This window comes from Phalangium opilio, unplaced genomic scaffold (genome assembly GCF_054372755.1).
Source record: "Phalangium opilio isolate 3A_F unplaced genomic scaffold, DU_Popi_V2 ptg000329l_1, whole genome shotgun sequence".
NCBI classification, from domain to species: Eukaryota; Metazoa; Arthropoda; class Arachnida; order Opiliones; family Phalangiidae; genus Phalangium; species Phalangium opilio.
The window spans coordinates 13456251-13473976 of record NW_028324226.1 but is presented as its reverse complement, the minus strand read 5'-3'; positions in this window follow the sequence as shown (position 1 = coordinate 13473976).

Genomic DNA, 17726 nt, shown 5'->3' with positions numbered 1-17726 from the left:
TTTGAAGATGGCACTTTTTAGGCGTATTAACAATCTTGGATCATCTTTGTGAACTTTTAGGATAGCCCTGACTATATTTTGTTTAAGGTTTTAAGCTTAATATCAAACAGACGTTAGTTTATGCTACAAAAAAGTTTGAAATTGACAATCCGAATTTCATATTGGGCTTATGACAATTTTGAGCTAAATGTTAAACGGACATAAATCAGCATTTTTAAAAATTTTGTAAAATTGTCAATTTGGTCCTATTTCTGGAATTTTTAGGGGGGCGCCTCGCGTTTCAATAAATGATTGGTAAAAATTGTATTATGTTAATTACAATAAGAATACAAACTTTTATTCATTTACGTTTTTCTTTGAAGTATCATTATAAATAAATGTCTGATTGAGCTAAAGTTATGGTCCCCTTTATATATGTTTCTGCTTAGTGCAGATTTTGAAAATGTAAAACAGCTTCTTAACATCCTTAATTAAAATGAAGACTGATGGAACAGATATTAATCAAAAATGTCTTGATTAGAATCAAGACTTGAAAAGTATCGATAAGACTGAGGTTATCACTTGTCTGAAGGATCAGATATTAATTTTTCTTTTTAATTGAAACTTAAATGCATGCTTGAGAAAAAACAACGTTCCACTATCGTTTTCCGTTGAAATAAATTATTTTACTGGTAATCAATTTCAAAAATTTACTTATCTCGGCTTTTCGACCACAATTCCATTCCCCGAAAACATTTTTTCATTACATTAATTAATTTTGGGAGATAACGTGTCAAAATAAACTATAAAACAATAAAAAACTGTAATAGCGGTCTGTTTAGCCATGACAACAACCTTTTAAAAGTTACAAGGACTATATAACCCTTTCGAGACTAACAGGACCTGAGCAAACTATAGCTTAACCTGCTACTAGTACGACCAGGGAGAATTGATGTAAACTGGAGTTGAAATTTCATCATGTGCGACCTGCGGCCCAGAAACTCTCCCATAGTCCCAGTGTGTGTAGAACATAATTTTTTCGCTGTTATCTGCCAAAATCAATCTTTCTAGGTAGTGCCGCCTCCTCACTTGAATTTTTTATGATATATTAAGGTTTAAACGAACAAAATTCTAGATTACTATTTTAACTACCATGTCCCTCTGCTACCTTGAAGCAAACTTTCCTCTCTTTATGCTGCTCATTACCGGTGCCATTCTCTTGACTTTCTGTTCGTTATAACTACTATCATGAGTTTATTTATTTCAAACCAAAATATAAAAAAATGGATTCTTTTTCCTTTTGTGCTACTTAGAATTTACAAATGTATATAACGTTGTGCCGTGCCATATCAAATAGTCTCTAACCATTGTTAAAAACTAAAGAGAGAAATTGGACAGTAACACTGATCATGCCCTGAACTATGAGAAAGAACAATACGACGGTTGACTAAAGTACACTCGATATTACATCATTTTGCAAAACCGCGAGTAAAAATGTTACTGTCCCTATTGAATTTGGCGCCATTGGTTTTAGAATAATTAAAATGTTCCACTGCGAAGCGTGCCGGTCACGAATGGGGACGTAACGTCTTTAGGAACCTTTTAAAACGCAAAACCATACACGTACTCTCCCAAAAGTAATTATTGTAATGATAAAATGTTTTCGGGGAATGGAATTGTGGTCGAAAAGCCGAGATAAGTAAATTTTTGAAATTGATTATCAGTAAAATAATTTATTTCAACGGAAAACGGTAATGGAACGTTGTTTTTTCTTAAGCATGCATTTAAGTTTCAATAAAAAAAAATTAATATCTGATCCTTCAGAAAAGTGATAACCTCAGTCTTATCGATACTTTTTAAGTCTTGATTCTAATCAAGACATTTTTGATTAATATTACCTTGAACTAAAATCAGCAGTTCAATGGAAGCTGTAATATTTCAGCTTTGAGCCTGCGGTCGATTAATTTGTAAATGAAATTTGAATGCACACTGGCATAAGAATATTTTAGAGTAGAGGTATCATCTATATAATTACCCAAACATGGAGCGGAGGAGAAAAGTAGCTTCTAGATTTCCATTGCACAACGAATATTTAAGATACAACAAACTTCCACCAAAAAGTACAAGATAAAGAATAGTTTCTCGAATTAAACGTAATATGCATAAAAAATCAAACACCGGCGCACATGACTGCGCCGAAAGAGTTATTACTGGAGGTTTGTTGTTGCTTTAGTATTTTAAATAATAAGCCTGATTCACTTGCTATTTTCATAAAAGATGTGCATGCATTGAGATATGAACTGGATGGAAAACTATTTTCCGGGCCCTTTAGGTTCAGCCAGTTGAGCTTCATGATCACAATGAAGAGGCGTTTCGTGAAGCTAATGAAGGTGAAACGCGAGAAGTTAATGAAGGTGAAAGGCGTGAGGATAACGAAGAGAAGATGCTTGAAGATAATGAGGGTCAAATGCCTAAGGATTATGAAGACGAGATGCTTGAAGTTAATGAAGATGAAACGCTTGAAGACATTGAAAAGACGTTTGAAAATATCATAGATAACGACAAGGAATTCTCAATTTATGATGTTGATAAACACATTTATCAAGGAGCTCCATTAAGCAGGGTTGGCCAAATTACTAATTGGCAATTACAAATTACAAATTACAAATTACAATTGTAATTTGTAATTCAATTACATTTTTTCTGAACTTAATTTTTATTGGTAGTTGTAATTGAACAAATATTGCAATTTGTAATTGGTATTTTGTAATTGACGTTTTTAAAACGTTAAAAAAGTAATTCAATTTCATTAGTCAATTACAATTACAAATATGCAAACAAATGCTGAGGTAGTATGAATCAGATTCTCTGACTGAAATGTATTATCTTAAGTGGGTATTAATTTTGTACAGCAAAAGGCTAGGTTGAATAGCTTCTTTGCAGTGTAAGCTACATTTGAACTCAATGAACAGTAAATTATTTTCTCACGGTAGCTCTTGGGGTTCGAGGAGTGGGTAAGTTAGCATATTGAAAAAACCTTGGTTTTCAATTGCCTTCATGATTTCTATTTTTGTGATGTGACTGTCTGACTGATTTCGTAATTTAATTACGGATCTCTTGTTTATGGTACGGATTTCGTGATTTTTTATTTTCATCAATGATTTCGGATGAGTTTGTAGTTAACTAGTTTCTAGTTTCTAGTGGTAGTTGTCAAAAATGTGATTTCGCGAGAAGCGTATGGCATATCGTTGAATGACCGACCCCTCGAGCATGCTACTTTCCTCTCTGGGTATTTATTGCATTGGCATTCCTCACTGAGCCTGAGTCACTGTTCACTGTTGAACTAATATTTTCTCCAAAGATTATATTTATTTTTCAACTGCAATTGGTACCAAGACCAATTCAGAATTTTTGCATTCATTCGATCTGACTCCACTGATGGTACATAATTTTCCCCATGATGAGCAATCACACCCCACTACTACGGCTTTTCAATTATAAAAAATGGCCCTTAAAACACAATGATGAACACTCCCCAATAGAAATTTTGAATTAAATACATTGTTGAAAGTCAACAGATTATATTTGTTTTTATTTTTGATAATTCGCGAGTTAACTCACAAATTAAATGCAACTTATTAATTTGTAATTTCAATTTCAAATATAATTCAATTAATAATTTGTGATTTGTAATTTGTAATTGAGTCTATTACAAATATGTAATTGTAATTTATAATTTGTAATTGAGTTTATCACAAATATGCAATTGTAATTTATAATTTGTAATTGAGTTTATCACAAATATGCAATTGTAATTTAAAATTTGTAACTGAATGGTTCAGAATTTGTAATTGTAATTAGTAATTTGTAATTTCAGGGTCATGTAATTTGGCCAACCCTGCCATTAAGTCTGCTCGAGAGCATGCTTGCAATTTCACATTTTTGCGTTAGACATATCAGTCCTTCTTACTCTGGTTGCATTACACTGTTCATCACCCAATATCTGCATAAAGTCCCTGTACCATTACAAGAAATATATATCAAGAAAGAAACACCAGGCAAAACATCACACATTCTGCGCAAACTGCCAAACAGAGTTTTCAAATTTGACTCAAAATAACAACATAAATATGATAATAATTTGAAGTCCAACAGTAATGTATGCCATTTTATGGAGCTATCAATAATCAAACAAATTCAAACTCTTTTCCAAAAGGAAGGCTTTTATAAGTTATTACAAGGCCGCTTTCAAATTTCAGACAATGACATTATCTCTAATATTTATAGTGGCTCTGTGTACAAAAACTACTTCTCAAAGGATGGATTTCTTTTTGAGCCAAATAATATATCATTAATGTAGAATAGAGATGTAGTGAAATTGTTTAACTCATCAATAAGGTCTCTATGGGCACTATACTTTTCAATTAATGAAAGAATTCGTCAAGAAAACACTATTGTTGCTGTAATATGGATTGGCATGACAAAGCCAATAAAGAACCTTTTCTTTAAACCTTTTTATCCAGCGTTGAAACAGCTAGCTAATGGTGTAAAAATTAAAAGCCCAGATGGTAATGAGGAAATTAAAATTAAGGGAATGCTTTTATTTGGAACCTGCGACCTTCCGGCAAAATGCATGGTGCTTAATTCTACTCAGTTTAATGGGTCATTTGGTTACTCTAAGTGCTTTCAAAAAGGAGATTCCTTTAAAATATCAGACACATCATCTGTTCATATCTATAAATACGAAAACTATCGCTGTAGAACCCATGAAGAAACCATTGCTTTAGGCCAAGAAGCAATGAATTCTGCAATGGCTATACTTGGCATTAAAGGCCCGACAATTCTGAATAACCTAGTCCCTGACGTTATAAAATGTACTTCAATAGGCATAATGCACACTGTTTATCTGGGTGTTACGAGAAAGATTAAGTCGCTTTGGTTAGATTGCGTTTCTCCAAAAAACCCTATCCACTGTTAAAAGTAAAATCTGTTATTGATAAGAGAATCTTATCTATACGACCGCCTTCATTTGAGCAAAGAGTCCCTCGCTCGACCACGGATATTGCATTCTGGAAAGCCGCCGATATTTTCTGCTCTATTATTCATTTGTTATTTTTTTCGATATTATGCCTAAGGTATATTTTGACCACTATGCTTTATTGGTGCAAGCCATTTTTATTTTGTCTAAAGAAAGTAACAGAAACGCAGTAAACCAATCTAAAACCCTACTATCACGATACGTTATGAAATTTGAAGAGCTAACAGAAAGAATTACCCCAGTATGTTCAATCGTGGGTTTGGCTAAAAAACCAAGTTTATTGCCCTTTTACATTCAACAATCAATGACGTCCGAGCTTGACATCGTAAATGATTGTTACTTGTTTAACCGGTTAAAAATGAACAATATCGTTTACAATAGCGAATTTTACACTATAATTCAAAAGCGTGATACCATGTATGTTAAATGCATATTACCAAATGGATCGTTTTACGGAAAAATTAAATCTTTTGTAAAGCATATCCCTGTTTGAGCTTGTGAGGCAAACAGTTGCGTTTGCGAAATGACGTACTACCTAATTCTTCCAAAATTTAAAATATCCACCCCTTTCAAAACAGGTCCTATTGAGAAATGCGAAGTGAAACATATCAAAAAAATTGAAGGCATATTAAAAGTGATAGCAGTAAACATTAAACACTGTCTTTTTGTACCATGCTTTTACATACAATTTGAACAAGGAGAAACTATGTTTATCGTCGAACTGGCAAACACTATTGAAGCAAATTAGCATTAGTTTCCCCAATTTTGCATTTTATCTTTTAAAACGATGCTGCTAGTCTCTGTGCATTTTCATCCTCTCTTACCACACGACTAAATAAGAAAGCTTCTGAAATAAATGCTATTTTTATAAACAAAACATAAAACTATCAATAGGTTTCATTTAAGTTGCTTATAGATGATCGAGTAAAATTGACTTAAAAGTGGTTGGTTTTTGGTTGTCATCTCAAATAAAATTTTTTGATTCTGTTTGCAATTAAAATTACATCTTAATACTGAGTAATATTCGAAGACTACTTAGCCGCTAACTAAAAACGAAACAAATACTACAGACTAAATTAGGCCTGTGCGAGTCCACTTTTTTGGGCATCGAGTCGAGTCTCGAGTACTAAAAAATGCTCTTATAGAATCTCGAGTCGAGTCTTTTAACCGGTATCGAGTCCTCGAGTCCTAAAATCAGATTCAAAACTACGTCTCAAGCCCAGTGTCGAGTCCTGATAAAGTATATCAAGTCCCAGTCGAGTCCTAATATATTATTTCATGCCAAAATCAAGGCTAAATATTTTCATATCTTTAATTTTTTACTGTTCATTTGTTCAAATATCACAGCTTTGATATAAAAAGTAACAAACGTCAATAAATATGTTCTAACTGACGTCAAATTTTTGTCCAATCATCTGTCTTCTCTAAAATCTAAGTCGGTAAGTAAAACCCCACTAGATGCCGCGCTCTACTTAAAATTCCGGGTCACCGAGTTCAGGGGATATACATGGATAAAGGATGAGCGTGAGGAAATTTGTTTTCACGCTAGAGGGTAGGCAACTCCCTATTTCCGAAGGCAGCTTATTCGATATATACTATGGTGCATCTTCGGTTGTCAGCACCGGAAAGCTAGACCTCTATGTAATGTATCTGAGCTTGCTTGTGCGTGCTGACGAGAGACGGAAGAAGAATAAATTCTTTATCCATGGTAAATATTTTTGGACTTGATATGGTGTTTAGCTTCGGTTCGAGTCCTCCTCGAGTCCAGTAGTGAGGATTTTTGAGGACTCGAAATTATTCTCAAGTCCTAAAATTTTCATTTTCAAGTCTCGAGTCGAGTACTCGACTCGAGACTCGATCGAGTACTCGCCTTTGATCGAGTACTCGCACAGGCCTGGACTAAATCTAGGAAAATTGTTTGCAAACTTGGGGCTACTTACTGTAAACTAAAGTCATTCTTATAGAGGGTAAACCAACTTGAAATGAACTAAAAATCACTTATTATTATGGTAAGGGAGGACTCCATTATTCTAGACGCTCTCGAAACAGCTGCATTGAATCGCACTTTTAACGGCATTAAGGAGCACTTGTTAAAGCTGTGCAATCGCGAAATCATATTTACACTTATGGCCGATATAATAATGATTACTTATTCGGGGAGCATGACCTCATACCTTTTTTTATGGGAACAACACCAGAAATTCGACGTGGTCGTAGGATGTTTCGCTTAGTTCATTACATCCTACTAATAATATCCAAATTTAATAATATTCAATAAGAAGAAAATCTCATAAAGTTTTTTTTTAACTATAATTTAATCTCCGTGATTTCGGGTCAAGTAATATTACATATTAAAAACATAGAATGCATTTTCTAACATCTTGTTATAAAAGTCATATTTTTGTTCAAAGTTTTATTAACATTAATATTAAATTGGAAAAAGAAATGTATTTTCTGTACTGGATAAGTTCCCTCTTTTAAGATTTTCCCCTTTTTAAACCAAATTTAAGACTTTAAAGTAATAAAATTTGTAAACAAAAAAATCTATACCAGATAACTTCCCTCTTTAAGTAATTTTTTACCCATTTATAGGGCATGGCATATTAGCATTCGGAGATAGAATGTTTGTGGGTACATTTACATTGGCTACTGGGCAAGATTCTTTTCTACCCTGGCTTTGTTTCAACTAGTCCTAGTTTTTCGACGTTTTACATTCGCTTTCAACGATGGGTCATTGGTGTAATATTTTCCGACCAAATGGGGTAAAATTGTAATTTGAAGAAGCCTGCTGGTTATTGAGTTTCCACATTCCAAAATACCTTATCTTGATATATTCTCTCAATATTCAAGTCTACATTTGTGCAGACACAAAAATCAGCATACTCTCTGTTATTAAAAAAGTTTTTCTACTTGAGAATAATATGGGTGGTTTGGTTTGAGCCTAAATTTCGACGCAGACAATATTGCGGGTTGGCTAGTCCTTCCTCATTTGATAGGTGGAGATACAAAATATATGGGAAGAGGCCCGCTTTTTCATAATTTATATCAGAATGATTCTTTCGCATTTCTTTAATGTAATCTTTAATCATGACTTCTTCATGCTCGGTAACCCGGATGGTTGCTTCTGACTTAAACTCGTTGGAATTACGGAAACATATTGCGTTAATCAAACAAATGTATGGCTTTTCTGTATTGCTATGGCAGGCAGGGTAAAAAGCTCGAGACTGTTATCAGACTTGGTATTCCAGGTTTTACTTTGACTATAATTTTGATTCTTTCTCAACTGTTTGAGCTTGTTTCGAAGTGAAATTTATGTTTATAGTTTGACAGTGATGCAGTTATTCCTTTAGTGTCAAAGGTATTGCATTATCATCAAATAATTCTCTGGATAGTCAGGGCTTAAAGCTTCGGGGTCATGATGGTCACTTTGGTATTTAGTATCGATCTGAAAATATGCATTCCTTGTTTCATGACTGGATAATTGTAGCTCGTTAAAAGCAATTTCTGCATTAGAATACATGATGGTTCTCCTGGGCTTGAAGTGGACTACTACGTAGTTTTTTGGCGGCTAAGGCTGAAACCACGTTTGGTTCACATACTGGGACATATACTACTTTTTTCATCTAAGTAACAGCCCAATATGCCTTTTTCCGAGTCACAGTTACCTTCTCACGGAGATCTATGCCGTAATTAACGGAAAACTATAACGAGGTAATGTGGAAGCGTTTCATCTATACCAGCCATACAAGTTCGTTTGCCACATTTGGTTGCTCTATCACCCAAGGTTTTAAGGGGTCTCATTTAGTCGTTGAAAATGTAAAAACCTTGAAACGGAATGTAAGAATTAGTGAATGCATTGAGTATTAAAAAGGTATAGGAACTGGAGAGATACTTAGTGGTTTTCACCAAAACATGGTCAGAAAACGTCTTCACTAAAAACTCACTGACAAAATCACTACTTATATTATTAAAAGAACCCAGTTCTTATAGTTCTTGAGCTTTTCCTTGGTGTATTGAGATTTTCTATAAAATAAATAATTACAAATATATCCATCACTTATATTTTGAAGAACTACAGTTTTATAAAAATTTCAGGTTTCTCTTGCAAAAAGTCTTTTACTTTTTGTACTAAGTTTGAGTTTTCTTCATACCTTAATTTTACGTTAACGGATTAAGATAGGTCCATAATCAAGTTTGCAACGATGAGTGATTTGACCGACTTAGAACTTCTGAAAACAGGGTTGGCAAAAATCCGGATTTTTCTTGAAAAAGCCACTGGTATGGTTTTTTGCTGGTTTAAACCGGATTTTATGGGATTTATCCGCCTTTTTTAAACTACCCTCTAGTGCTTAATTTTAGCACTTTTTTTTTACATTTAGTGCTATAGTTGTCTTCTGCTAGGCCGTTTGATTGAGAATCATTTTTATTGTACGTAAAAGTTGATAAAACTATAGACATTTCTCTTACAGATGAGTAGGACCCCTGATTTAATCGGTATTTTTTCAATCCAACCCGATCCATATCGGGTCGAAAAATCCTTGGTCGGGTTGGGTTAGAAAATTACCTTAAACGTTTTGTTGGTCGAGTCGGGTATTGTTTTCATACCGTCTACCTGGGTAGACATTTTTAGTATCTTCAATAGGGCAGGGTCGGGCTCGGGTAGACATTTTTATTATGTTCAATAGGGCAGGATCGGGCCCGGGTAGGCTTTTTTGTGATCTTCAATAGGACAGGGTCCGATAAAGATTTTTCTAAACGCGCTGCCCGACCCAACAATTTAGCGTTGCGAAAAATTCAACTCAGTCTCACAAGTTTCGGGTGGGGCAGTGGGAGTTGGGCGCGTCAAACTAACCCACAATATATGGGAATCGACCATTTCGATGAAATGAAGAGGTAAAGACATGTGGGTCAAACATTTCCTTCCATCTCACTTTAAGGTGCCTGCACTGTACTCTATTATTATGTTTTTTTGAAAAATCCACTGGATTTTTCAACGTGGTTTAAACCGGTTTAATCCAGGTGGATAAAACCGGACTGGATACCGGCGTGCCAACCCTGTCTGAAAACGGTAATAAGTTTGCAAGTTGTACAAATGTATGTGGTATAAAATGAGTTTTGGAGGCTATAATATTCATGCAGTAGATACAGACGTCAAATTTAATAATTACTTTTCACTAAGAGCTTTTCGATTACCAAAACCCTGTTTAACCCAATTTTCTCTCTTAATTCCGCTCAAAGTTCTCAATAGCAACTGGAGATAGGCCGATGCCAGTTTTAACCGATACCGATATAGATATCATTCGATACTTGGGAAACCGATACGTACCGATACCGATATTTTACCCGATCCTTCGAATAAACCGATATTAAACCGATCGATCCTTCGAATAAACCGATATTAAACCGATACCGATACCGATAAATTAACCGATATCCATAACAATAAATAAGAAAATAGATGGTAAAATATAGGTTGGAAAATTTATTTTGATAATAAATCACAGCTTTTAACTTATTCCAATATGAGTATTTGAAATAGACTAGATATGTAAAACAATTTTGAGAATTTCTTATATGTTTGGAAATTTTCTAAACTGTATGCGTATCACAGCAAAACATTTTCTCTAGGTTATCACGCGTTCAACTTGAAGGTCAGACATCCAAAGAAATAATATTAATAGTATTATGTAATAATGCAGGATTTAAAGAGTGCACTTGTTCAAAAACACTTACTTTCCGACTTTTTGAGGCTTCAGGCGACTTCTCTTTGGAGTAAGAGAATCTCCAGTTATAAGTCTGCTCACTCTGCTGTAATTCTCTTGGCTTGTGATTCGTTAAATATTTTGTCTTATGGCGGCGTCTACTCTCAACATATGTATTTTTCTTTAAAAAATATCGGGTTCATTTTTAACCGATACCGATGTATCGGTTATAGACAAATATCGGTACCGATACCGATATGGCATCGGTTTGGGCCCATCTCTAATAGCAACTCCCCACATCATGGCCTATAGGCATCTTTTCTGTACAGGGTTGGCCCGTTGGGCATTGACACGACAAGAATAAAAGTTGATTGGAACATGAAGACAATAATGACAAGGTTGTTGCGCACATTAGTGATATAAATATTTCATTCGATAATTATTGACAATATATTAGTAAGAATCGGAAAACGATTCAATTTTAGTGGGATTATACAAAAAACAATGTTCGTAATTTTTTCACCGAAAAGGATTTTGTTTTGCCTCTCAACTTTGTAATTAAGCATATTCAAGGCTGAATAGCCTTGAACTGAACCTTTCGTACAGCCAAATCTAATCAAATACTTCTTCGCGGCATTCCAATTTCCTTCAGTTTTGTTGGTATAAACACAGGTTTCATAGTCTTTTAAATATGCGGAATGATTCACCTTCATGTGTATGAAGTCTGGCATTGCATCCAGTTAGTCATAGGCTTGCTAGCAATCACTGTAAATGGTTGTACCGGGCTCGATCCACTTTTTTATGATCGGAATTAAGGTGCCTGCACTGCGATCTTCTACTAGCACCATCAAAAAATTTCCTGTATCACCCAGAACACGACCAAACACCCAGGTACCTTGTAATGCAGCCTCTTAGTGCCAACTGCCTCAGCTTCGTAACCCTACTTTAACTCGGGGTACCGCGTAACAACGTTAAATCAAAAATAACAAGGAATCTTATTATGTAGACCTATTCCGTCAATATTTTCCCTTCGGGAAACTTAATAAAGTAAAAATGATTCATACCCTCGGTTCATGATCTCGGAGATTAGCATTTCGTTTATTCAAAAAAGATAATATCGTCGTTAACAAAAGAAATAAAGAGTTTTCCACTCTGGGATGAAGCTGCGCGGTTCAAAGGTTCGTGTTTAGCGTGGCGCGGTTACCAAAGTTCTCCCTACCGAAAACGATACAAATCTGTCTTTTATTTTCTCGGCGTCCGGTTTTATTGGTTTCAAAACAAAAAAGCGGAGGAAAGAAAAGGAAGGAGGTGATATGGACCGCGGAGGACTGAACACATTCCATGGAAGATGTCCAGCCTTCCATCGTCTGCATCGGTTTTGGGGCTTGCTTGAGTGCAAAGGGCAACATAATCTACTTTCCGAGGTTTAGACAATGGGGCAAAATCACGTATAGCAGAATGAAGAAAGCTGGTAAGGGTAGAGCTAGTAGTGTCTAAGTCACCTTGGTATAAGACCAAAGACCAGTCAATTGTAGATAAGAAGCAGCTAAATGAGTCATAGTCGGTTTTAAAAAAATTCGGTTTAGGAACATGAATCTGGCAAGAGGGAGAGAGGACAATATTGAAAAGTATTGAACCGTGGTCACTCGATCCTATAGGAGGAAGTAAGACAAGAGTATGTGCAAGGATAGAGTCTGAACTAAAAATTAGATCCAAAAAATTATCATTACCGAAAACACCGCCGTCACGAGTAGCAAATATAACAATTTGTGTTAAGGAGTATTGTCGCACTATATCACAAAAGAGTTTACTGAACCGACACGCACCAGGTTTAGGAACGGTTGTAGAGCAGTAAATTAAGGGGTAATTAAAATCTCCTAGTAGGATGAGTAGGAACTTATTATTATCACAGTATACAATTAACGCATTTAGAAACGATAGGAGTATGTCATGGTTGCAATAGGCCGAGTTTTTCGAACGGTAGATTAGGCAAATAACCAGGGCCGGATTAACAATTTTATGGGCCCTAGGCAAGGCCTTAGGTCCGGGACCCCAGCCCCCCAACAGAGCAGTTTAGGAGAATCTGAGAGACATACTATTTTTATATCTTTAATTGACTAAAGACATAACAGCATATTTAATTTTCTTTTTGAATTCAATAGAGCTATTTCAGAGGGGGTAATGGCTACGTCACCAATGCTATTTGCCCATAGAGAAAACCCTCATAAAATGGCCGCCCTACACTCAAAGGCAGGCCCAATTTTCGTAGCAGACGAAATTTTTCCCCCACTGATATAGCTCTATAGTTAAATTTCTTTCTAACTCAAGAAATTTATCAATTATGTCTTCATAGTCTATGAAGTCGTTTAGTAAATCCTTTTCAATATATATCAAAGATAAAGAACCTAATTTGTCTTGGGCTAATGTGGTTCTTAATTAGTTTTTCACTCTTTTTAGAGCAGAAAAGGATCTTTCGCCAATTGCATTGCTAATTGGCAAACACGGGTAAATTCACAAAATAATTTCCAAGTTTGGAAAAGTTGAAATAATATTATTGTTACGAATAAAGGAATGAAAGAATTCTGGATTCACGAAATGTTTGAATTGTAGCAGTTCGTTTTCAAGCTCTTCAAAATTTAAATCATTGCAATACATTTCTGCCCATTCTTGGAAACCTCCAGAGAAAGATTCATCGGGGGCATTAATGTTTAAAATAGGTTTGAACTTTTCATCAGTGACCTTGTTAACTTCAGATCGTTTTTAAGTATTTGTCATAAGATTGTCACATGAGACGGAAAACACTTTTATTTTGAAAGCGTCCCGTCCAGTTAGTGTGTTATCATCGTTTTTAGCCACATCGTATGATGTACATCTACGCAAGCATTTTGAATTGTGTTTTACGATTGCTCGATATATATTTAAAGCGAGAGAGAGTATTATGGTGTTACCTTAATTAGAATGGAAGGTTTAATACTCCCTTTAAAATTCCTGTCACCCGTCGACAATAAGGGTTTTACGCTTTCAATAGCGCTCCCTTATTTCGAAATTCAACGAAATCGAATGAATTTTTAAAAAGCAAAAGAAAGTATATTCCGACGTTATATTTAGAATGGTCTTAAGGAGATGTTTATTATTAGAAATTACGTGTATTTTTCCACAAATAGAGAAGAATTTTAAAAGAAAATACTAACTTGTGGCCCGGGATATTACAATTATATCGTAGGTAAATTTATTGAAGTAAGGATTAAGGGTTATAATTTTTTTTAGGGCATCGAGGGTTATTCACTCTCATTTTCTGCACTTCTTTTAATGTGAATTTACGGGTATTTCGTTTGACCATTGTTGAAGGATGCTCATCGTGGGAGTACTCACGTTTTCCTGTGTTTGTGTCACACTATTATAATTCTAACAGAAGTTAAAAATTGAAGTAATCATTTTAAAACAGTTAAGGTAGCGCATCAAAATTTCTGTACACCTGTCAAGTATGGTACGATGTGGCTACTATCAATTCCTTTTTTACTACTATTAAGAGCCCAACCCTTGAGTCGCCCTGTTCTTTCCTGTGCCTCCATCAAAGAATCGTTTGCGTATTTTTTTCCCTTTCTTCGCTACTTTTGTAAATTATCTCTTTTGTGAGCTGAGCCATTATTTAAAATTTAAAAACTATTATTTAAACTGATATTTTAAAAACTATCACGAACACCCTGAATAAAGCTTATCAATGAATCATACAATGCAACCCCAGTGTTTAATGACGGTCAGTAGCAACACGAATTCAAAATGAAATTTCTTCCTCCGAGGACTGCGACTTCTGAAGATGCATTACCATTGAATTTTCAAGTTTCTTTCCGTCTTTTTCTTTCTTCCTTTATAAATTGCCACTTATATGTTTATAAGTGGCCATAATGTTTTGAGTAACGGGTTTTTCAACATTAGGCTGCCGTTACATCTAAGTCTCACCTGGCATTTCCATGGTGTCACTGACGTTATGTTTCTAAAGAAAGAGAGAGAGAGAGAGAGAGAGAGGGGGGAATATATTTCTTGGTTTTTCATTTTATCATTTTTTGAAAACTAGCTGATTACGGGCCCCTCTGATATCCGGGCCCTAGGCAATTGCCTAACTTGCCTAGTGGTTAATCCGGCCCTGCAAATAACAATCTTAAAGTTAGATTGTGACACTAGGACTGGTAAGATATCAAGACCGTGAATATGTGGGGAGAAATTGCGTAAATTGAGATCACGGAAACATAACACGGTAGCCTGTAAGGATGAGAGAAGATATAATGCCACACCACCGTAAAAATTAATAAGATGATCTTGTCGATAGAGTGTTAATCCCGGAAGAGGGTATGCACAATCCTGTACTTCAGAGGACCACCAAGTTTCAGTTACAGCAACAAGAGACAAGTGATGTGTGGTGACTAGAGTAGCAAGCTCTTCCAGTTTATAACGATGATTGAGGCTACGGACGTTGGTCAATAAAACGAGAGAATCACTAGTAGATAGTAGCGAGACACGGCTTGAAGCCGTCAAAGAGACGGGTTGAGGTTTAGATGAGGCGTAGCATTGTAGATAAATTTGCAAGGTAGGGCGAAAAACGGCGGCTTTAGAACTTAAGGTACATGGTATAGGTACATTACGCGGAACGAAAGGCCGCCGGATGGTAGGGGTTGTTAAATGGTGGTGGAAAGGGGAAGAAGTTAAACGGCGGAGGATGATTGTGGTTATTTAACGACGGAGGACACGAGTAAGGAGGCCACGAAATGGTATTAGGGGGCGAAGGAAGTCGGACCGCACTGGGAGAAGATGGTGCGCCAATAGGAAGAGAATTAGGGAAAGATAGTGGTGGACTAAGCGCGATCGGGGCTGATAGTAGGTTTTGAGGCGCACTGAAGAAACGTATGGGCGCAGTGTTTGAAGATGTAGAAGTAAATCCACCCGACTTAGCAACATTAGGAGAATGCCCGGTGTGAGAGAAGCGACACAGCTTTTTAACGACTTTACAGTTACGAATAGCATGGTCACTTTCACCGCTAGCAAGGCGTCGTTAAAGTTCACTTCTTGCGGCAGCCAGTTTAAAGCGTTGGGACGGAGTATAATCTGATTGCGCTTCAAGCGTAAAATTGGGATCTTCGGATTTACTCAGACGAAATTAGTGATAAATCATGCCTTTGTGTCCAGGCGAAAGAAGAATCACTTTAACAGGCCTGGGGCGTTCACCGGGAGAGGGAGACACACGGCCAAGGCGAAAAAAAAACGCACAAAAGAATTAATTTTGCAGTCTGACATAAGGGATCTAATTTGATCCGAGTCCTCACTAAGCCACACTTCAGGTAGTCCAAACAAAAGGATATTGCATTGGCGGTCAAACATAGAAGCAGTCTCTTCATGAAAATGATTTATAATGTCAGAGTGAGGTTTGGGAACTCGCATTAGTCGAATCGGTGAACCGATCGTCAAATTTAGTAGATAAGTCAGAAATAGCTTCTTTGTGGGATTTGAGATCAGAATGGATGGCATTAATAACATGATTAGTAACTAAATCCGACTGTTTACCAACAGTACACGTAAGATTAGACAGTGAGGCGTCAACCGTCTTTAGGTAACCTGAGAGAGCCAATAGATCAATGCCATTGGAAGCAGTATTGTCAGTAATTTGGGCCACAGTATCTTTAAGTAAGCGAACGTCAGATTTGAGAGACTCCAGCGCTAGAACCAGAGCACAGTGAGGACAAACCAACCAATGCGTCCGAGGTTAGAGGTAAAAGGTAACTATATTTGCATGTAGAACAAGTCGATAAATTGAAACGAGGCAGACTAGGAGGTGGAGATGACTGCACTGAGGCAGTAGAGGTACCAATAAGAAGTGATAGAGTAGATGTAGGCTGGTGAGCAGACATCTTAGTAGGTGTATGTGGTAAATTAGGCATAGTAACAGAAACCACGCCACAGTAGGGACGGTAACAGTAACTTATCGGCCTTGGTTAAGTCAACCATTAAAGAGTTACATGACAGTTGTCAAACCAAATAGGTTTACGAGGCCAGAATTACGCACAATTCAGTAGTTTCCGTTAAAAAACAATGTAAAAAACCACAATAAGTTCAATAGATTAAACCAAGAAACCGATTACATCGCGGTATAGCACAATACTTCAAACATAAGTATTAACTTAAGTTTACGAGAAAAAAACAAAAGTTTTAATAAATTATAAAAGTGAACCAAAACGTATCGTAGGTATGAAAGGTATACTGCGCTACAGACCTTTCTGAATTCATTTTGCTTTAATTGATTTTGAATTCGGTTCAATTAATGTTAATTAAGCGCTAGCTAGAGCACAAATAATTAGCCTCCAAATTAATACGGCAAGAAGTTTGATATACGAAAAGACATTAAATGTCTATTATAGTTTTACAAAATTATGGTTCTATCGTTTTTGAGTGGCTTTCTTACCGATTTTATCGGTTAGCATTCTGGTGCGCAACATCATCTAGGCGGTTTTCGAATCCAAATTTCCCTTTGAAATCAAGTTAACAAATTTTAAGCGCGTTTATGAGGCTCGAAACGGAGAATAGAGTACTGTTAAGCGATGAATCCTACGATCCAGTAACGCTTTTGAGCTCTACTGATGCCTCGAAAGGACAGGATCAAGTCCAGCCGCTACGACTTGATTCGTGCTACTTCATAAACTAATTTGCGTGATTTTGACTCAACCACTGAGTCTCTCTTAACAATGTAACTTGTATTTGGTCCAAGCTTTTTAGTTCGTAAAACGAATGCAGCGTACTTACCTTGTTTTATATCTACGATTCATAATAACAGAAGTATATAATACTTCTCTTCGAGAGAAGTGTACAACAAAGCGGAGCAAGTTTAACGTCATTCTTCCCAAGATCGTAACATTTGGAGCAAGGTTACTAAACCAAATCATATACGCGATAAATAGTTCCCTCATCATTAGTCTATTTGCGTTAAACTATTTGGCAAGACGCGCTTGTGGATTTTTGTC